Source organism: Ursus maritimus, unplaced genomic scaffold, assembly GCF_017311325.1.
Source record: "Ursus maritimus isolate PB19 unplaced genomic scaffold, ASM1731132v1 scaffold_24, whole genome shotgun sequence".
NCBI lineage: Eukaryota > Metazoa > Chordata > Mammalia > Carnivora > Ursidae > Ursus > Ursus maritimus.
In genome coordinates this window covers 30654805-30675062 of record NW_024424897.1, presented here as the reverse complement: position 1 = coordinate 30675062, position 20258 = coordinate 30654805, and the positions used below count along the sequence as shown (strand labels likewise).

Genomic DNA, 20258 nt, shown 5'->3' with positions numbered 1-20258 from the left:
GGAGACTTTTCGGCTATATATTTAAGACCTTGATTCGGGTTCTGTTCAGTGGGCATCCTGCAGGGGTATGGTTGGCTCTTTCCCAGAGCCTACTCCACTCTTCTCAGCTTCCTCCAGTGGCAGTACAATTGGGAAGTGGAGCCTAAGAAACTCTGTAAACTACTTCAGACCGAGTGAAGTTGTACCCAAAAGCAATGCAGGTCCTTCACTTATAGCCAAACTCATGCATATAGAGAAGCAATTAATTATCAGAGATTGTTACCTATTTCATTTCATCCCATGGGCGGGATTTCCTCTGGGCCCACTGTCATGATGCTCCCAGGAGGCCACCTGACCGTGCTGCGTGTCTGTGTAGGGATACTCGAGTTGCTTGGACTCTATAAGAAAGCCGCGGTGAGCCCTCTCTGGTAAGGTTTATAATCTGTTGTGCAGTGTTTATTTTGTTAGTTTGCATACCTTTTTGTATGCCACTGCAGCTGGCATTGTCTGCAACAACAAGATCTAGAAGTCTTAGATAACTGCAGGGATAGGAACTTCCATGGGGATGAGACCTTCTGCCAAGGTGACCCACCTCCAGGAATGATGGGGTAGAGCACATAATGACATGGGAGCTCAGATACTGGACCCAAATTTTCCATTGTCCCCAACTTCCACACATGTTCCGAAAGTTCTCTGGAACCATTTTCTTGCTCTATCTATTCTAAAACCTGGCAAGTTTCTGTCTTCTGTTTCATGAGACACTCCAGTTCCCTACAAACTAACGTGTTCTACCCAGGACTGCCACTAGCCCACACAGTGGCATTGTGCAAATTAGTTAACAGGTGTCCCTTCCCCCAGACAGACACAGCTCTGTGCCAGGCTCCACAGTGAGCAGAGTGCAATAGCACAGGCTGGATTTCAGCCTCTACCTGCCCTTGAGCTAGATGTCCTTGTACAGGACACAAACTGCACAACTGTCCATGACATTCCTGCAGTTGGGAGTGAGTCCTAACAGAACAAGTGCTGTCTATTATGACACGATAAGCCAACCGGACCTCCGGGGGTTTTGTGCACAACACTGCAATGGCTTCATTCACTTAATTGCTGCCGAAGCCTACAGTATTGCCTTGTTCAGCATAGATTTTTCTTTGGTTGTTTTTGTTTTTAAGATTTTATTTTTAAGTAATCTCTATACCCAACATGGGGCTTGAACTCACGACCCTGAGATCAACAGTCACATGCTCCACCCACTGAGCCAGCCAGGCATCCCTCAGCACACGTATTTAAAAAGTGGGGGCACCTGAGTGGCTCAGTCATTAAGCATCTGCCTTCGGCTCAGGGCCTGATCCCAGAGTCCTGGGATTGAGCCCCTGCATCGGGCTCCCTGCCCCGCATCGGGCTCCCCGCTCAGAGGGAAGCCTGCTTCTTCCTCTCCCACTCTCCCTGCTTGTGTTCCCTCTCTTACTGGCTCTCTCTCTCTCTGTCAAATAAATAAATAAAATCTTTAAAAAGCGCTTGTTGCAGACAGTCTCTCCTTTGCCGGCCTGCCCACTGCTCCCTTGCAGTGTATTCAATACACCTCTATCTCCTTTGTTCTGCCTTGGGTGAATTCTTTCACTGCCCACACAGCTGGCCTCCACCCAATCAGGTCACCCCCCATTTGGTGGCCCTCACAGGGAACCGCTGCCGTGCAGGCCAGGACTGTCCCCAGATTTTCTAGGAATTTCTCGGGACTCTTCCTCAGTGGACTGACTGTAGTACTCCTTGGGGATCTGATGACCTCTAGCTGAGGTTACTCCTCCATGAGGATCCAAAGCCCCAGGGGAAACCTGCCAGACCACCCTTGCCCAAAAGGGTGAGGGATTTTCCCCCTTCCCCTTCAGAGGGATCCTTCCCTCCCTTTCCTTTCTCCTTTCGGCCCTGGGGCAGCCTAACCCTAGTACTCCTCAGACCACTGACGGTGTCTGGCCAGGGTGGCTCCCCGGTGTGGACTGAGGGTGGACAAGTTGGACTGTCCATGTCCTTGCCTCTCCCACTCCGTCCCCCTGAGGCCTCTGTTCCCAATGTGTGGCACAGCTGGCAGTGACAGCTTGTCCAGGGCGAATCTGCACATATTGCCAACTTGATTGGGACCCTCCCTGAAGCTGGCTGACTCTCAGCCACCTTGCTTCTTTCTGCACCCCCTTTTCCTTTGTCCCCATGGGTCTGGCCGCCATCTTGATCCGTAGGCACCACACATTCCTCTTGGTCTGAGTGAACCCAACAATTCCGTACATGAATGATTATTCCACAAGGGTTCCAGCCCATGCCATCGGAGGGTCCCCTCCCCCAAAATCCCATGGACCTGGCCACCAGAGAATCTCACTCGGATCTCCTCTCAGCATGTTAATCTAATGCCACGCTCTGGTCTCTAACTTCACAGAACCCCTGATGGACAGTTTAGGGAGAGACAGCCCCCACTCCCATCCAGCAGGAAGCAGCTACTGAAGATGAGACCTCCACCCAAATGCCAAAGATTTGTCATCGTCAATCCATCAGGGAGGAATGTAGAGGCCGCTTTCAGGCGAACAGGCTTGAGCAATGGAAGCTTGAGTAAGGCCGAAGGGTCCACAGTGACCCCCAGGCTGAATACAGGCAGGCCCAGCAGGCAACCCACCTCAAAATAGCCATAGGCCTTAGGTGACCAGTGAGCTACTTACAATCAGGAACAGGGACCAGAATATTCCATATGTTCCCATACCTTCTCACTGCCCCCCAATAACAACAGCCCCCCCCACCTCCTGGCAGACAGTCTCTGCTTTGTTGTCCCGCCCTCTGCTCCCTTGCAGTGTGTTCAGTAAACTTTGATCTCCTTGCTAATTAATCAATTAATAAAAGGAAAAAAAAACCACTTGTAAACTCAAGTAACTTGACCTAGCCTCTCAGCATCCTCGTCTGTAAAATGAGGGTAATAACAGGACCTACTTCATGTGATTTTTGTGAAGGTGAAGTGAGATAATCCATATGAAATATTTTGCACAGTGATGAGCCCAAGAAATAAAAGCTATTATTCCATTTCAAGTGCTTTTATTAAGCAATCAAGAGCAAGTCAAGATTCATTCAACAAATATGTATTAACAATTATTTTGTGCTAGGTCTTGTGTAAGGTGTTGTGGTTACCAAGGTGAACGCCCCCAGTCTGGTAGAGAAGGCAGACACGAAGATGCATGAAGGCCGTGTGCAGTGGGCTCGGTGCTGTGACAGAGGTGAGTACAGAGGTGGGATGAAAGGTGGTAAATGCCGGTGAGTTTTATTCCGCCTGTGTTAGAGTCAGGGAAGCTCGAATGGTACTCCTTCTGCATTTGACATTCGCCAAAATAAAACGTGTTGCTCCCGTTGGTCGTTGTTGCATACCAGACCATCCCAAAACTGAAATGGCGTCAAACAGCCACTGTTTGTTAGCTCACTGGGGTGGTTTGTTTCTGCTCCGTCTGTTGTTGTTGGCTGGGGGACTCCACTAAGGTCGGGGGATCCGAGATGGCGTCCCTCACGTGTCTAGTGCCTCGGCTGTCATAGCTGCAACAGCTGGGCTGGCCCAGTGTCTGTTTCTCTCTCTTTGTGATCTCTCCAGACCTCCCTCTTTGCTGGACCTCCCTTTGTAGGGCCTGGGGCTCCAAGAGGAGAAAGGCTGAGGCTGCCGGTGTCTTAAGACCCAGACCCAAATCTGGGCACGTTACTCAAAATCTCTTCCACCCTTTCTTCCTCTGTAAAATGAGGGGCAATAAGTTCTAACTTGCCAGGGTTTTGTTTCATGTTGTGTTGGGTTGTGTTGTTTTGAGAATTAGAATGCAAGGAAAATACTGTCACATGGTAGACGAGATAGCTGAGCAGTGACAGAATACTGTTATTCGTTTTCTTGACTTACTTCCTAAGGAGGGTAATAGGACTGGTGCATTTGGAAACATTTTTTCCACCTGTTATGGGAACACCCAACAGGCCTCTAGTATTGCCTGCTCCTCCCTGAAAACTCATAAAAGATGTTCATATCCTTTGACCCAATAACTAGATTTTCAGAAAAGTATCTCAGGGGAATTGATTCAAAAGAAAAGCAACATACACATCAAGCTCTTCATTGCCGTTTTCTCTAGAGCAGTCTAAAATGGAGACAAGGGGAACCTGGCTGGCTTAGTCAGTGGAACACCAGATTCTTGATCTCAAGGTTGTGAGTTCGAGCCCCACCTTGGGTATAGAGATCCTTTAAAAAAAAAGAAAAGAGAAACAGCTTAAATGTCCAATAGTAAGGGAATGGTTAGCTAAAATATGATACAAATAAATACTTTCTGGAATATTATATATTTCCTAAAATGACAATTCTTATCATTATATGATAGCATGGAAAATTTTATAGATAAAATGCTAAGCGACAAATTCAGAATTCAAAAATGTCTCTACATGAGGGGCGCCTGGGTGGCACAGCGGTTAAGCCTCTGCCTTCGGCTCAGGGCGTGATCCCGGTGTTATGGGATCGAGCCCCACATCAGGCTCCTCCGCTATGAGCCTGCTTCTTCCTCTCCCACTCCCCCTGCTTGTGTTCCCTCTCTCGCTGGCTGTTTCTGTCTCTGTCTAATAAATAAATAAAATCTTTAAAAAAAAAAATGTCTCTACATGAAAACGGACTAGAAGCAGACATGGAAAATTTTTTTCGTGGGTTTGGAATGGATTTATTTTCTTTAAAAAAAATTTATTTAAAATCAAAATCAGAGGAAAATTTAGACAAGGCCATATGGAAAAATGGTTTATTAAAAAAGAAAGGCCATGGAGTAAATGGTCAAGAATAAATTGCAAAGCTTTTAAAAATACAAGTGCCTGGGGCACTGGGTGGCTCACTCAGTTAAGTGTCCACCTCTCAATTTCAGGTCATGATCTCAGGGTGCTGGGATTGAGCCCGACATTGGGCACCCTGCTCAGTGGGGAGTCTGCTTCTCCTTCTGCCCCTCCGGCAGCTCGTGCACTCTCTCTCTCTCTTTCACTGTCTTTCTCTCAAATAAATAAAATACAGGTGCCTAAGATTCTCCATACAGATTCTAATTCAGATGGACTCAGGGAGGGCTCAGCTATTTATATTTTTTCAGAGCTCCACAAGTGATTTTGGTGTACACCAGGGTGAGACCCACTGAGATGGATACATCATTATCCTTTCAAATGATCAAATAAACACTCTGATCAGAAAGAGTAATACAAGGGGTACCTGGCAGTGTTACAGCATGTGACTCTTGATCTCAGGGTCATGAGTTTGAGCCCCACACTGGGCATAGAGTTTATTTTAAAAAAACAGTAACACAAGGAAGATTTACATAATTAAAACATTTTCCCCCTAATAAAATATGTTCCTACTTGTAGGCTTTTTCTATTTCCATTTATTTACTTGTGCTCTGATAAATTTGTAGCCTTTGTACATAATCCAGAACACAGAAAGGACAGCTTTCGATAAACATGTGTGGTTCTGCACAATGTAAGGAAAAAAACATGGCATAAGAGCTGATGGCCTGGGGTTTAGCAGGAAGAGCAACAGAAGCAAAGAAAGATCTCATCTCCATATCAGTCAAAATATATTGACAGTTTCAAGGATGATCTCCCACTGTGACCAGCTGTGGACGTTTCCTGAGGAATAGAAGTAGTTGGTAGTCTCATGAGATTTAATATGCATATTTTTCTTTCTTTTATAATCCTGGCATTAACCCATAGGGAGTTATTGTTAAAGACTGAGGAGTAGAAAATGAAGATGCCAAGTAGAGCCTTGTTCCACCCAGCCCAGCTTCCAGAGAATATAGTGAAACAGACAGTAGATTCTTTAAGAAAATCCTGGTGTTAAGCAATTTTCACAATGACTATGTTTCCTAAGACCATCATTTCCCAAAGTGTGCCCTTTGTAAAAAGTAGTTCTTCAGAAGACTGGAAGATATTGCTTGAAAAGGGGTTTCATGATGAAATCAGTTTGGAATGTAGGATTTAACCAAGTTAGAAAGATTTCTTTGCAGGACTTCTCAGAGCTTTTGTGTATCTCTAAGAAAGAATATTGTATGAAATATGAAAACCTTATGTTGGTAGATGCAACACACTTTGCAAAACACTTCCATAGACCATAAGATTTCTAGTCAGAGCTAAATAAATGCTAGTTTATGTATAAATATTAAAGCGAGGAAAATTAGTACAGGGTATTATGGTCCTAGATTTGTATTATTTCATTTGGATTTTTCACCTAAGAAAAATTAACTTTCATGTCAAAATTAGGAGTCATATAATATATAGAAAATTCAAGAGCCTCTCCAGATAAACTCTTAGAACTGATGAGAAATTTCACTAAAGTTTCTAGACATAAGATCCTTGTCCCCACTCACAAATTGCTTTCTGATTTACCAGTAGCAAACAATTAGAAAATTTAATTTAAAAAATACCATTTATAATAGGGCCAAAATCTATACACTATCTAGGAAGAAGTCTAACAAAATGAGGTCAAAACTACTACGGAAAAACTCAAGTCTTTATTCAAAGACATAAAAGAATTCCTAAACAAACAGAGAGATTATATACCATGTTTGTGGTTGGAGAGACTCAACGTGGTAAGGATGTAATGGTCTCCATCTTTCCCTTGCTTCATTTCCTGATTAAAACTTGTATTTCTCCCTTCATTCTCTTGTTTCTTGTAATGTCTAAGAGCAAAGATGGTCTCTGCTCTTTCATTGTCAGAATGTCTTCTGCCTGTCTTAGCAAGCCTCTCATGAGACATGTTTCAGAGATCCATCTAAAGATGTCCAGTAGTACCCAGCTGGCTCAGTTGGAAGAGCGACTCTTGATCTTGGGGTTGTGAGTTCGAGCCTCATGTTGGGTGTAGAGATTACTTAAAAAATAAAATCTAAGCAAGCAAGCAAGAAAGAAAGAAAGATGCCCAGTAATATCCTGGGGGTTGTTTGTAGGGTTTCCCGTACAGCGTGAAAAGGTCTTGAAGCATTTTAGTGTACTGTCAGAGTCTCTCAGCAGCCTATGCAATTTGTTTGTGTCTTCCAAACACTAGATCTCTCTTTGGATGCCTTAGCTAGAAAGGGCTTTATCCATGCTCAAAACTGCCCCATTTAATCTACTAAATGGGGTGCTGTCGTTGTAGATGAAGCTCACAGCAATACCACAGGGGCCACACTGGTGCTACATTCCCTCTGATAATAGACTGAACCCCAAAACATAAAGGTGGGGAGGAGGTGGTCCAGGCTGGGTCAGTTATAATGCCTCATTCCTCCGGCCTGTAACTGGACAAGGTGGTGAGCATATGACCCAGGCTGGGCTGATCAGTCTTTCCTGATGGAGGAAAGAATAAAGCTAACAGGAAAAGAGCAGAGGAGACCAACCGTTTTTAAACTCCTGGCTTTCGTCACCCCTGCACTTTCATGGGTTGAGGATAGGAGCCGAGCAAGGTCCCCTTTTTTTTGGCTTAAATTTGTTCAATATGGCTTTCTGTCTCTTGCAACCAAAGAATCTTCGTAATAAGTAAGCAGGTGGAAACTTCCATGTTTCAATTGCCCTGGAGTCTACGCAGGCTACTAGTAATAGAGTCAGAAGTTATTCAGGGAAGCAGAAATCCTACAAGTTATGGGATGAAGAAGTGATTACAGGAAGGAGAGCGTGGACAATGGTGGGAGTAACTCAGGAAGTACAGGACCAGTCGGAAAGTCCGGGATCAGAGAAGAGGTCACTGCTTGGTCAAACTGAGAAGCTAAACACATCCAGCACTGAAATGGGACAGCAAAGGCAAGCTCGCTGGAGGTCAGTGGGAAGCTGTGCCCCTGTGTAGTTACTTACTTTGAGGATTCCTGTCAAGCATTTGGCGGTGAGTCTGGGGCCACCGTCCATCAGTAGGGTCAGCAGTTGGTAAAAAGAGGCCGATCCGGAGCGGAGGAGAGCAAGAACAATCTGGAACCCGCGTGCACTCTGCATCTATCTGTAACTGCTTCCAACCCTGACAGCCTTCACAAGGTAATGGCTGCTGCTTCACCTCCACCTTCCGAATCTTATGCAAATTCCTCTTCTGGCCAACTCCTACCTGGAATCACACAGAGAGAAGGATTCTGGGAAATATAGATCCCAACTTATTCAAACCGTCACCACACAAATTGCCCTAAGCTTTATCCAAGCAGCCACACGTGGAGAGAGCTTCATGTAAAGGCCGTCCAGTAAAGAAAGAATCAGACGCTGTAGCTCTTGATCTGCCTAGGGGTTCTGCGGCAGTCTGACCCCGAGCCACCCGCTGCCCTTCTCCCTGGGCAGTTATTCTCATACCCTTCCAGGTTCCTGGCTCTGCAGCCCTCTAGGCTACACCTGAGAGCCCTCAATCCTCCTCCCAGATCTGGAGGCTCAGCCCTGTCATAATTTTTAGGACAAATTCTAACTTTGGAAAAGGAAGATTAAGGATGTTAAGTCTGCTGCTCAGGGACACAACACAAAGTTAATTTTGCTCAGAGACTACCTGTGACTTCTTTCCCCTTTCTTAGGTTCCGTTGGCTGGCTTCTGCCTTGTTCCCGGAGCCAAAAATGCCCTTTTGATTATCGGTTGAGCATTCTCTTTAGGCCTCCTAGGACTAAGTCCCTGACTTGCTGTACCCTACCAACCCCCCCCCCCCAAGTCCTCTGAACTCCACCCAGGAGCCGTGGGCACTCCTTGCAAACAGGCTTTCCTGATATCAGCTCCTTCAAGTTTGAGTTCCTATTGCAGCCAACTCATGACACGCTTGAGCAATACTCCTCCAAGCCACTTCGAACCCCGACATCGTTTGTACAAGTGGTTCTTCTCCAGAAGCAGTCACCCGCCTGTTGTACATGGCCTCATCACATTTTCGTCTCCTTTTCGACTTTCACTGAAATGTAACTTTCCCTTGATCACCAGCTTTTGTGGCATAGTCCAACAGCTTCTTCGTTGTTTTTTTGTATAGAGTCCAATTGGAATGTTCCTCCCTTTGAGCCCAGCACAGCTGATTCTGACATTCAGTTATATTTCATTTTCTGACTGAATTTCTCTTTACTTTAATACTAGCATCAGCAGCTGACTTTCTTTTCCAAAGAAAAAAATTGTGTTTATTGTCATTTTTTTTTATTACGTAAAGAAAGTTTCTGCACGCCCAATGATGAGCTAAGAACCAGAGTCTTAGTGGGATGGGATACTCGTCATTCATTCAACTGGTTCCCATGTGTCAGGTGTTTAAGATGCTTGTCCTGGCAAAATGACAAATGACTACATGTCACAGATCTTTGGAGGTCACTCCAAAGCATCTTAAGTGGTGAGTGTGGCATCCAAGAGTACCAAGGGTGTTAATTTATTACTTGTTCTGTTGCTACCCTCTATCAACCTCTGTCATATCAGATACCTCCTGATACCTCCTGCTTTACTAAATAAATGCTTATTATCATCAATTGTCCTGGTCCCCAGATTCCATGCTCTGCCTACAGATTGGACAGCCTCCCAGAACCCACACTTGTGGACCATCTCCCCTGGGTATATCCGGAGTGGGTTTTTTTTTTTTTTTAAGTAATCTCCATACCCATCGTGGGACTCAAACTCATGACCCTGAGGTCAAGAGTCACATGTTCTACCAACTAAGCCAGCCAGGCACCCCTGAGCAGGTGTGCGAAGTACCAGGTCTCCACCCCTTCCCTTGTGTCTTCCTTCAGTGCTCTGGGCCAAGTTGGCTAGGATGACCACCGTTACCAGTAACACATTGAGCACTTGAGCACTGGGTGCACTGACTCACGAAAATAGTTCAAATTACTTTGCTGGCTCCAGGGAGATACACCAAGAGAAAATAAAGGCTCTATGAGATAGTTTGGATCATTAAAGCATCTCGTACGAGCCATCCTAAACTCCAACAAATTGAGCAAGATTTTCATTGGCCATATTATAGCCATCCAGTTAGGCTCTAGATCAAATATATGATGCAATGGCACTTTTACATACTCCACCGCTCACTGGACTCCTTGTGTGATCATTGCAGAGAGTACATTGAAGTCCGTCTTATGGAAATTGTGGAGTCGCACACTTCTATTGTTCTAGGTGATTACAGATTCTATAATCTTTTACGATGTATTTTTGGCCATATCTCTGATTTATCCAGTGCCAAGTCCTCGGTCAGGAGTCCACTGTCCTATTGTAATAGTATTCCCACGAGAACATGAATGCATATTTATTCTTTCACTCAATGAATGTTTTACTTTTTTTAAGTAGGCTCCAGGGGTGCCTGGGTGGCTGGCACAGTCTGTTGAGCCTCTGACTCTTGGTTTTGGCACAGGTCATGATCTTAGGGTTGTGAGATTAAGCCCAGAATTGGGTTCCACACTGGGGGTAGAGCCTACTTGAGATTCTCTCTCTCCCTCTCCCTCTCCCCCTCTCCCCTGCTCAAGCGTTCTGTCTCTGTCTCTCTAAAAAAATTTAAAAATTAAAAATATTTGGGCACCTTGGTGGCTCAGTCAGTTAAGCATCTGACTCTGCTCAGGTCATGATCTCAGGGTCCTAGGATTGAGCCCTGTGTCCAGTAGGCCTCCATGCTCAGAAGGGAGTCTCTTTGTCCCCCTCCCTCTGCCCTCCCCTCACTCATGTTCTCTCTCTCTCTCAAATAAATAAATAAAATCTTTAAAAAAATTTTTTTTAATTTAAAAAGTAGTCTCCAAGGGCACCTGGGTGGCTCAGTCATTAAGCGTCTGCCTTCAGCTCAGGTCATGATCCCAGCGTTCTGGAATCGAGCCCTGCATCAGGCTCCCTGCTCAGCGGGAAGCCTGCTTCTCCCTCTCCCACTCCCCCTGCTTGTGTTCCCTCTCTCGCTGCCTCTCTTTCTGTCAAATAAATAAATAAAATCTTAAAAAAATAAAAATAAAAAGTAGTCTCCATGGCCAACGTGGGGCTTGAACTCATGTCCCTGAGATCAAGAGTCGCATCCTCTACTGACTGAGCCACCTGGTGCCCTGAATACTTTAATTTTTGAATGGTCCACTCTGCCACTGAGCACATCGTGAGAGTTCTGCCTGATTTGTGCACTGAGGATGTGTGTGCGTAGCAGGCAGGGAAGAAGGAGGTGGTGTGGAATGGATATGATCCTTGAAGAGAAGCTCCATTTAGGAAACTGTGACAGGTTTCCTAAATAGTGAAAGCAAGCAGGAAGGAAGGAAGGAAGGAAGGAAGGAAGGAAGGAAGGAAGGGAGGGAGGGAGGGAAGGAGGGAGGGGAGGGGGAGGGGAAGATGGGAGAGGACAGGAGGGGAGGGGAGAGGAGAGGGGAAGGAAAAGGAGAGGAGAGGGAAGATGGGAGGGAAGGGAGGGGAGGGAAGGAGGGGAGAGGAGAGGAGAGAAAACAGGGAGCCTGCTGGTTAGGACAACCTTGAACCAGGTTTTACCCCAAAGACCCAACACCTTCAGCTTCCTCCATTTTTCGCCTATGGAATTTCAACTTATTCTTGCTCTTACTCTGGACAAAATGGAGCCATTCTTTCTTTCCCTGACCCTACTTTGGCTGAAGTCCCTAGCATCTTTCCCCTGAAGCCTCAGCCTCTCTTAAGCACCTGTGGTAGGCAAATACTGCCTCAAAAAGATGTCCCATCTTAATCTCCAGAACATGTGAATTCACCATCTTACATGGTAAAGGAGACTTGATGGATGTCATTAAGTTACAGATCTTGAGGTAGGGAGATTATCATGAATTATCTGTGTGGGCCCAGCATAATCTCAGGGGTCCTTATGAGAGAAATGTGAGAGGGTTAGAGTCAGGGAAGGAGATGTGATTATGGAAGCAGAGGTGGGAGTGATGGGGCCATGAGCCAAGGAATGCAGACAGCCTTCTAGAAGCTCAAAAAGGCAAGGTTAACAGTTTCTCCAGGAAGAAGGCAGCCTGATCAATATCTTAGCCCAGTAAGACCATTTTTGGATTTCTGACCTCCAGAACTGTAAGAGAATAAAGTTGTATCATCCTAGTCCATGAAATTTGGGGTGATCTGTTACACCAGCAATAGGAAAGGAATACAGTGCCCCAGCCAGCATTGACTGAAAAGTAGAGACCATGGGGTTATGGAGAGCTGCACTGCTTTGTATGGTGGCCACGAGTGACAGATTGCTATTGAGCACCGGGAATATGACGAGTCTGAACTGAGATGTACAGCAAGGGTGAAATACATACCGCATCTTAGGACTTCACTGCTATTTTGGATACATCAGGGCAAATAAAATATATTAGAAATACTTTCATTTGTTTATTTTTACTTGTTTCAATGTAGCCACTAGAAAATTTAAAATTCCAGGTGTGACTTGCATCATATTTCTATTGATCGGAGATTTGGATGAATCTCGCTACTGCTGTTTCAGACATTACTGTGCAACCTGACTGGGTTGGCCCAGGCCTTGTGCTTGCAGCTCATACACCTCTGGTTCCCAGCAAGTACGCCAGGACGCTGCCAGAGGGGGACAGGCCATTAACTACCTTGAACCTGCGTGGCTTTAGTCTTGGTACCCTGCTTTAAGTTTTTCAAACTTAACGTTTTATGGGCTGAGGCCATTTTTAAGAAAAAGAACACAAAATTAGGTATGCGTGTTGGAGTAATCTGTGTCAAGTGAAGGACCTCAAAGCTTCATTAGCCGTACTGTGAATCTGCCTGTCTTCACTCCACTCCCAAATCTCACCTGGACTAATTCATTTCTCCTAGTTTGTTTGTTTGTTTGTTTGTTTGTTTGTTTCTTTCTTTCTTTCTTTCTTTCTTTCTTTCTTTCTTTCTAAGTTTATTAATTTTTTTAGTAGTCTCTATGCCCAACGTGGGGCTCAAACTCATAACCCCAAGATCAAGAGTCACACACTACTCTGACTGAGCCAGTCATGAACCCCTCTCCTAGTTTCTAGACTGCCAGGGGTCCCATTTTCCAAAGATCTCTCATTCCTTCCTAAGACAACATACAAAGTGGCCACCACTGCCCTTACCCCAGGCAAAAGAGCCTCAGCTCTTGAACTTTGGAGGACATCACATAACAGGAACACAACAGATAGGTATCTTAAGGAACGTAAGGGCGCCTACCAGTTGGGATTCAGCGCTCAGGGCTGGCACAGCATAACCCACAAACCCTGAACATTTGTTCTCGTGACTAACACTGTTCAGGTCCCAAGAAATTGTTTCATTACATTTCCAGCCCTATGTCCTTGAAACAAGAAGGGATTGAAACCAAATGCCATGTAGATTTGTAAATTGTGCTGCTGTTAACACAGAGCTAGACACTGCTCCAGAGTACAAGGAGGAGGAAGCATTTAAGAAAAGAAAGACAAATGGGTCAACTTGTTAAACCCTTCGTCCCAGCTAGAATGAATGCAATGGGTTCTTACACAACAAGGTATCATTTCCCAGGGGTGCAGTGGTTCTGGTATTTGCAACAGTTGCAAGTGACAGCTAAGGAATATTTTGTAACATCAAATAATTCATATGACTCTTGAATGTGTATATGTGCAGGGCTAGATGCAACATTTATGAAACATTATATGAATTGGCAACTGGATGGACAAATACAGTAGCAACTAGATGCACAGTGAATGCTAGAATTATGAGTTTTTATAAAAATTTCAGTAAGAATGTAAATTTTCCAAAAATTTGGATATAAATGTCAGCTTTATTGAAATAATTTTGAAAGTGAGATTATCATAGAGAACAGAAAATGCAGAAGTGGAGTTCAGAGAAGAGCCCGAAAGAAGAGGAAATGGAAAGGTCATCAGTTTAAATTTCTAAAACCTGGAAACAGTGAAAGTGAGCTGAGCATGACCCACCTAAAAACTGCAGACAGGACTTTACAAATCTTTAGTTAACAAAGATTTCATTACTAATCAAATGAACAACGAAAATAAACAACCACCAAAAAAATCTCCCAACCCACAATTTGAAAAGGTCAGCTGAAATTCCTGCAACTTCTCATTCTTCATTAAACGAAGACTTAATTATTGATTAAAACAATGAGGGGAGGGGCGCCTGGGTGGCACAGCGGTTAAGCGCCTGCCTTCGGCTCAGGGCGTGATCCCGGCGGCTCAGGGCGTGATCCCGGCGTTATGGGATCGAGCCCCACATCAGGCTCCTCCGCTATGAGCCTGCTTCTTCCTCTCCCACTCCCCCTGCTTGTGTTCCCTCTCTCGCTGGCTGTCTCTATCTCTGTCAATAAATAAATAAAATCTTTAAAAAAAAACAAAAAAAACAATGAGGGGAAGAAAAAGAATTATTCATAACAAAGTCATGTCTCAGAAAGCCAAGTGCAATTCTGGGCAGTCCATTTGCACATGAAGAAAATTGCATTTATAAAATCTGCAGTTGCATTTGAAAACCAAAAACCTCTGGAGCTTTACGATGCTTATTGGATAGTGATCCTGAAAATGCCTGTCACATCTTTCTGACAGTGTAAATACATCCCTAGCAAAGTACAATCTAATTCAAATTAATGGTTATAGGGGCGCCTGGGTGGCTCAGTCGTTAAGCATCTGCCTTTGGCTCTGGTCGTGGTCCCAGGGTCCTGGGATCCAGCCCCACATTGGGCTCCTTGGTCATTGGGGAGTCTGCCTCTCCCTCTCCTTCTGCCCCTCCCCCTGTTTGTGCTCTCTCACTCTCTCTGTCAAATAAATAAGGAAAATCTTAAAAAATAATAATGGTTATAATTGTCAATCACATGAACATGGCAGAAAATTTACTATTCCACTTTACAGCAGAATTATTTTAGATGGGGAAAGAAATTGTAGAAATAGCTCTTATGTTTGTACATCCTAGATCCCAAAACAAATATTTTGTTAGTCCTGCTGTGACAGTTTTACAACTGATCCTGAGATCAGCCTTGGCCAATTAAGGTGTTTCTGTCTGGAAACACACAGGTTCTTGAATGAAGTGAAACTTAACATACACACAAAAAATACTTACATGACCACTAGAATTAATTTTTTAAGAGACAGAATAAACAGCAAAACAAAAATAGTATTCAACGTAGACAAAGAGCAAAATAAAAATAGTATTCAACGTAGACAAATTCTTCTGTGATGTATGATGTTCTTATAAAATTATGTGTGTGCAGTATTTAATGAAAGATAACGATGCTTTTTGTGGCAAGGCAGCTCAACATGTATAGAAAACAATGGAAATTTTCTAGGTTTCACAGAAATTATTTCAAAATGTGATACAAATATGTTCAACATGTAATAAAAGTTTTAAAATGCACTAAATGGGGACACCTGGGTGGCTCAGATGGTTAGGCCTGTGCCTTCAGTTCAGGTCGTGATCCAGGGGTCCTGTGATCCAGCCCTGTGTTGGGCTCCTTCCTCAGTGGGGAGTCTGCTTCTCCTTCTCCCTCTTCCCTCCCCCCACTCGTTCTCTCTCTCTCTCTCCCAAATAAATAAATGAAATCTTTAAAAACAAATAAATAAAATAAAATGCACGAAATGAGGGGCTCCTGGGTGGCTGAGTCAGTTAAGCGTCTGACTCTTGATATCAGCTCAGGTCTTGATCTCAGGGTTGTAAGTTTAAGCCCTGCATTGAGCTCCATGCTTGACGTGGAACCTGATAGATAGATAGATAGATAGATAGATAGATAGATAGATAGAATGCACCAAATGATCACTATATAAAATGAAGAACTTGGGGCGCCTGGGTGGCTCAGTTGTTAAGCGTCTGTCTTCGGCTCGGGGCATGATCCCGGCGTTATGGGATCGAGCCCCACATCAGGCTCCTCCACTATGAGCCTGCTTCTTCCTCTCCCACTCTTGTGTTCCCTCTCTTGTGTTCCCTCTCTCGCTGGCTGTCTCTGTCTCTGTCAAATAAATAAATAAAAATCTTAAAAAAATAAAAATAAAAATAAAAAAATAAAATGAAGCTTGTGTTCCCTCTCTCGCTGGCTGTCTCTGTCTCTGTCAAATAAATAAATAAAAATCTTAAAAAAATAAAAATAAAAATAAATAAATAAATAAAATGAAGAACTCAAAATGAGATTATTGGGACACCAGCATGGCTCAGTCGGTTAAGTGTCTGCCTTCGGCTCAGGTCATGATCCCAGGGTCCTCGGATCACATCAGGATCCTTGCTCAGCAGGGAGCCTACTTCTCCCTCTGCCTGCCACTCACCCTGCTTGTGCTCTCTCCCTCTCTCTGGCAAATAAATAAATAAATAAAATCATTTTTTAAAAATGAGATTATTAATTTGATGTGTTTCAACATAAGAGAAGAAATCATACACAACATAATTAGAAGTAAATCTTTGTTACTCAATTTACCTAGATTATATTATGAAATATAATGAAAATATTGTTTCTTTTTCTTTATTATTTTAAAAGTAATACATTTCAAAAGCCATGGAAGACTATTTATGTATATTATATATAGATGAATCACCAAAAAGAAAAAAATAAACAAGGAAACTGAAGTTAATATTCATGGCTTTACATCTGCAGTAATAATTACATTCAGTTATCTTTGCTATTTTGCTGGTTTTCAGTCATATAAAAACTATAGTTTTATGGATTTTTTTAAAGATTTTATTTTTAAGTCATCTCTACACCCAACATGGGGCTCGAACTTACAACCCTGAGATCAAGAGTCGCAAGCTCTACTGACTGAACCAGCTCGTGCCCCTTATGGATGTTTTTTTTATTCTCTTGCCATGAAAGTATGTTTTATTGTGATGAAGCTGTATTTGTTAAAGTAGAGAGTATATATTTCATTTAGCCCTTTATTTGTTTGATTTTAAGTTTTAGTTATTTAATACGTGGTACGTGAGAATACAAATAGAGATTTGTATTCTTACCTGGGCCCAGTAAATGTTGGGAGTAGGCCCAGGTGCTATCCACCCACCTGACTTTCTCAGACATGGGGATCAGTTGCCAAGTTGTGGTCACCCCAATTCCCAGCTTCTTCCTCCACCTACCCGGCCAGTCGTTGACATATCAACAGGAGTCAGGATCAAGGCATCGGCCAGTTCGAATCTGATTTCTCTCATTTGAAACCGAAAGAGACTAGCAGTACTCATTCACCAGGCTCTTCAGAAATTTTCTGTTTCCTTCCTTCCAGACCCATGATAGGAGCACACTGCCACATCCTCTTTGAAGTTAGGGATGGTTATGGCACCTGCTCTGACCAGTAACGTGTGAGCAGACATTTCAAGAGCAGGTGCAAGATTGGCTACTCCTTTCTCTCTGCCACAGAACCAGCAACACTCCAGATGCTTTCTTAAGTTGCACATCATTTAAAATCATCATCATGCACAACGTGTACTTAATGCCACTGAACTATACCCTTAAGAATGATTTCGCCCACCATCCTGGCTCTCAAAGTGAGAATAATGTGGGACAGAGCCCCCAGCGACCTGCAATGGATATGTAAGCATGAGCAAGAAATAAACCTTTACTTTTTTTTTTTTTTTTAAGTAAGCTATATGGCAAATGTGGGGCTTGAACTTACAACCCTGACATCAAGAGTTGCATGCTCTATCGACTGAGTCAGCCAGGTGCCCACTAAACCTTTGCTTTTTTAAAGCTACTGAGATTTTGGAGTTTTTTGTTACCGCAGCATAACCTATGACATCCTGACCAATACCACTGCTGACTAGTTTAGGGAGAAAAGGCATTGTTGCTCTCTTAATTTGTGTATCATTTAAAAATCATCAGCATGCACAACATGTACTTAAGGCTGAACTATACCCTTAAAAATTATTAAACTGGTCAATTTCATGCTATCTATATTTTACAATAATAATAATAAGAGTATCATCAGCAGGCAATTGGATATTAACCAGGGCCCTAAGGGTAATTCCATGTAAATGGCTGTGATGGCCCATAAAAGGGTCTTTTCCTGCATCCATTTGGCAAACTTTTATTGAGCACCTACTATGTGCTCACCACCATGCTAGGCACTAGTGGTACTGAGACTATACTTCTGACCTTGAAAAGCTTTCTTCCTATAATAAAGCCCTCATCATAACTGTACGCCATCCTAGCCCACCCACCCCCCACCCCTGCCGGCCCCACTTAGGTTCTTGCTTTATCATAGACCCATCTGTAGCCCATATCAAGCAGTAATAGCTGAAAGCCACCGTAGCCACTTAAGGAACACTTGCTCTTCCTAATCTTTTTGCCCTTTTCCTCACTAGCGTGGTCTCAGGACGAGGTCTCAGGTCCAGCAAGCCAGACTCAATTCCCTGCTCTACCACATAATAGTTTCATGACCTGGTCAGGTGACTTAATTTCTCCGTGCCTCACCTCTTCGTCGGTCAGCTGGAGATACAAAGCCTGCCTCTTAGGATCGTTGCGAAGATTATATGCGAAGATATGAGATATCTCATATAAGCATTTAGCCCAATGCCTGCTACAGATTAAGTGCTGAAAAAATATTAGTGATTGATGAGTCGTTCTGAGCTCCTGGTTTACCCTGTGATGCTGGCATATGCAGCCCACTAGTGGAAGTTATGGTCAAGGATTCTGCACCCTGGACTTCTCCAGCTCCCTATGCACTGGTACTTCTGTACTTACAGTTTGGCTCACACATCTTGCCTCTCTTTGCAGGGGACTGTTGCTGGTCCACAGCCACTTGGGAGCACCCTCGAGTTAAGCGCGACCCGTTCTCCCTTCTGACAGGTGGCTTAGTTCCCAGCCAGTGAGCTCAGCGAGAACCTTTCACTTTCAAATCTAGCCAGAGCTGGGGAACTGGGTGTGTCCTCCCAGACACTTGGCGGGAATATGGCTTTCAACAGTTAAGAAGCAACAAACCTGGGGGGTGCTTGGCTGGCTCAGTTGGTAGAGCCTGCAACTCTTGATCTCAGAATTGTGAGTTCAAGCCCCACATTGGGCATGGAGCCTACTTAAAAAAAAAAAAAAAAAAAGTCGTAAAACTGAGACCACTGCTGCTGGGGAATCTTCCAATAGCACAGTATCCCAATCTCTGGAGGCAATTCCCAGCCATATCAACAGTGTTTATAAATGTAGGTGCAATGTGAATGCTGGAATTAATATTTCGAAGTTCTTCCTCACTCTCCTCAAATTTCTGGAGGGCTCCCTGTACCCCCCACCCTTTGTGAATATGAGTCACCCCTCCCTGGAACCAGAAAACAAAGGCAGCAGATACAGGATGGTTACGAACAATAGCACTGCTGGGCTAAACAAGAGAGATTGGAGGACACATCTGCAGAGTAGAATGATTGGATCTTTCTGCCTGTCTTTTACATTTTCAGGATTTCCGTTTTCCTTGTTAAGGTGCAAGAAGAACTTGGAGTCACTTAGAGGAAATCCGAATGTAAAGTCCTTCTAGATGATAATAATTTTCTTTAGGTCATTCATCGTTCTCTCAACCTAATTTAAGTTCAGCGATTTTTTTAAAGCAATTCTCCCTTTTCGAGAAATTCCAAAACATACAATTTGGCTTGTTTTCTTCTATTTCCCTTATATTGTTAAAAATTAGCAGACTTGATTTTTTTTTTTTAGAGCAGTTTTAGATTTATAGAAAAATTGAGTGGTGAATACAGAAAGTTCCCATATACCCCCTCTCCCAAGTACACACTTTTCCTGATTATTAACATCATGCGTTGGTGTGGTACACGCGTTACAATTAATGAATCAATATTGATACGTTATTATTAACTAAAACCCATAGTTTACGTTACACCACATTCTCTGTGTTATATAGTTCTATAGGGTTTTTTTTAAAATATTTTGTTTATTTATTTATTTGAGAGAGAGAGACACACACAGAGAGCACGAGCAGGGCGGGGAGGGGCAGAGGGAGGGGGAGAAGCAGCTCTCTGCTGAGTGGGGAGCCCGAGGACGAAAGGCTTGATCCCAGGACTGAGATCATGACCCGAGCCAAAGGCAGACACTTAACCAACTAAGCCACCCAGGCACCCTTATAGTTCTGTAGGTTTTGACAAATGCATAATGTCATGCACACTATCAGAATAGTTTCACTGCTCTAAAATCCCGTGTTCCACTTATTGATTGCTCCCTTCCCTCTCTCCTCTCTGACCCCTGGCAACCACTGATGTATTCACTGTATAGTTTCCCTTTTCCAGAATGTCATATAGTTAAAATCATAGTGTGTATGCAGCCTTTTCAGACCAGCTTCTTTCACTTAGTAATAGGCATTTAACTTTCCTCCATGTCTTTTCCAGGCTTGGTGGCTCATTTCTGCCTTCCCACCCCCTCACCTCCCCCCACCAAGCTTTATTAAGAAATAATTGACACATAACATTGTGTAAGTTTAAGGTATACAACATACTGACTGCATTCATTTAT

At 43.6% G+C, this 20258-nt stretch overlaps 2 long non-coding RNA genes across 4 annotated transcripts in view; one reads left to right on the top strand and one right to left on the bottom strand.

Annotated features, from left to right (window-relative positions):
- LOC103667368 overlaps nucleotides 1–20258 on the top strand; it is a 43144-nt gene that overhangs the window by 5047 nt on the left and 17839 nt on the right. For all 3 annotated transcript variants that reach the window (XR_005837456.1, XR_005837455.1, XR_569757.2), the window contains exon 3: nucleotides 3114–3224. This is a non-coding gene — a long non-coding RNA (uncharacterized LOC103667368). The remainder of the gene's footprint in view (nucleotides 1–3113; nucleotides 3225–20258) is intronic.
- On the bottom strand, nucleotides 3232–19173 carry LOC121105026. Its single transcript, XR_005837460.1, has 3 exons — nucleotides 18504–19173; nucleotides 7810–8050; nucleotides 3232–4213 (listed from the first exon to the last, which is right to left on the bottom strand). It is a non-coding gene; the product is annotated as an uncharacterized LOC121105026 (long non-coding RNA).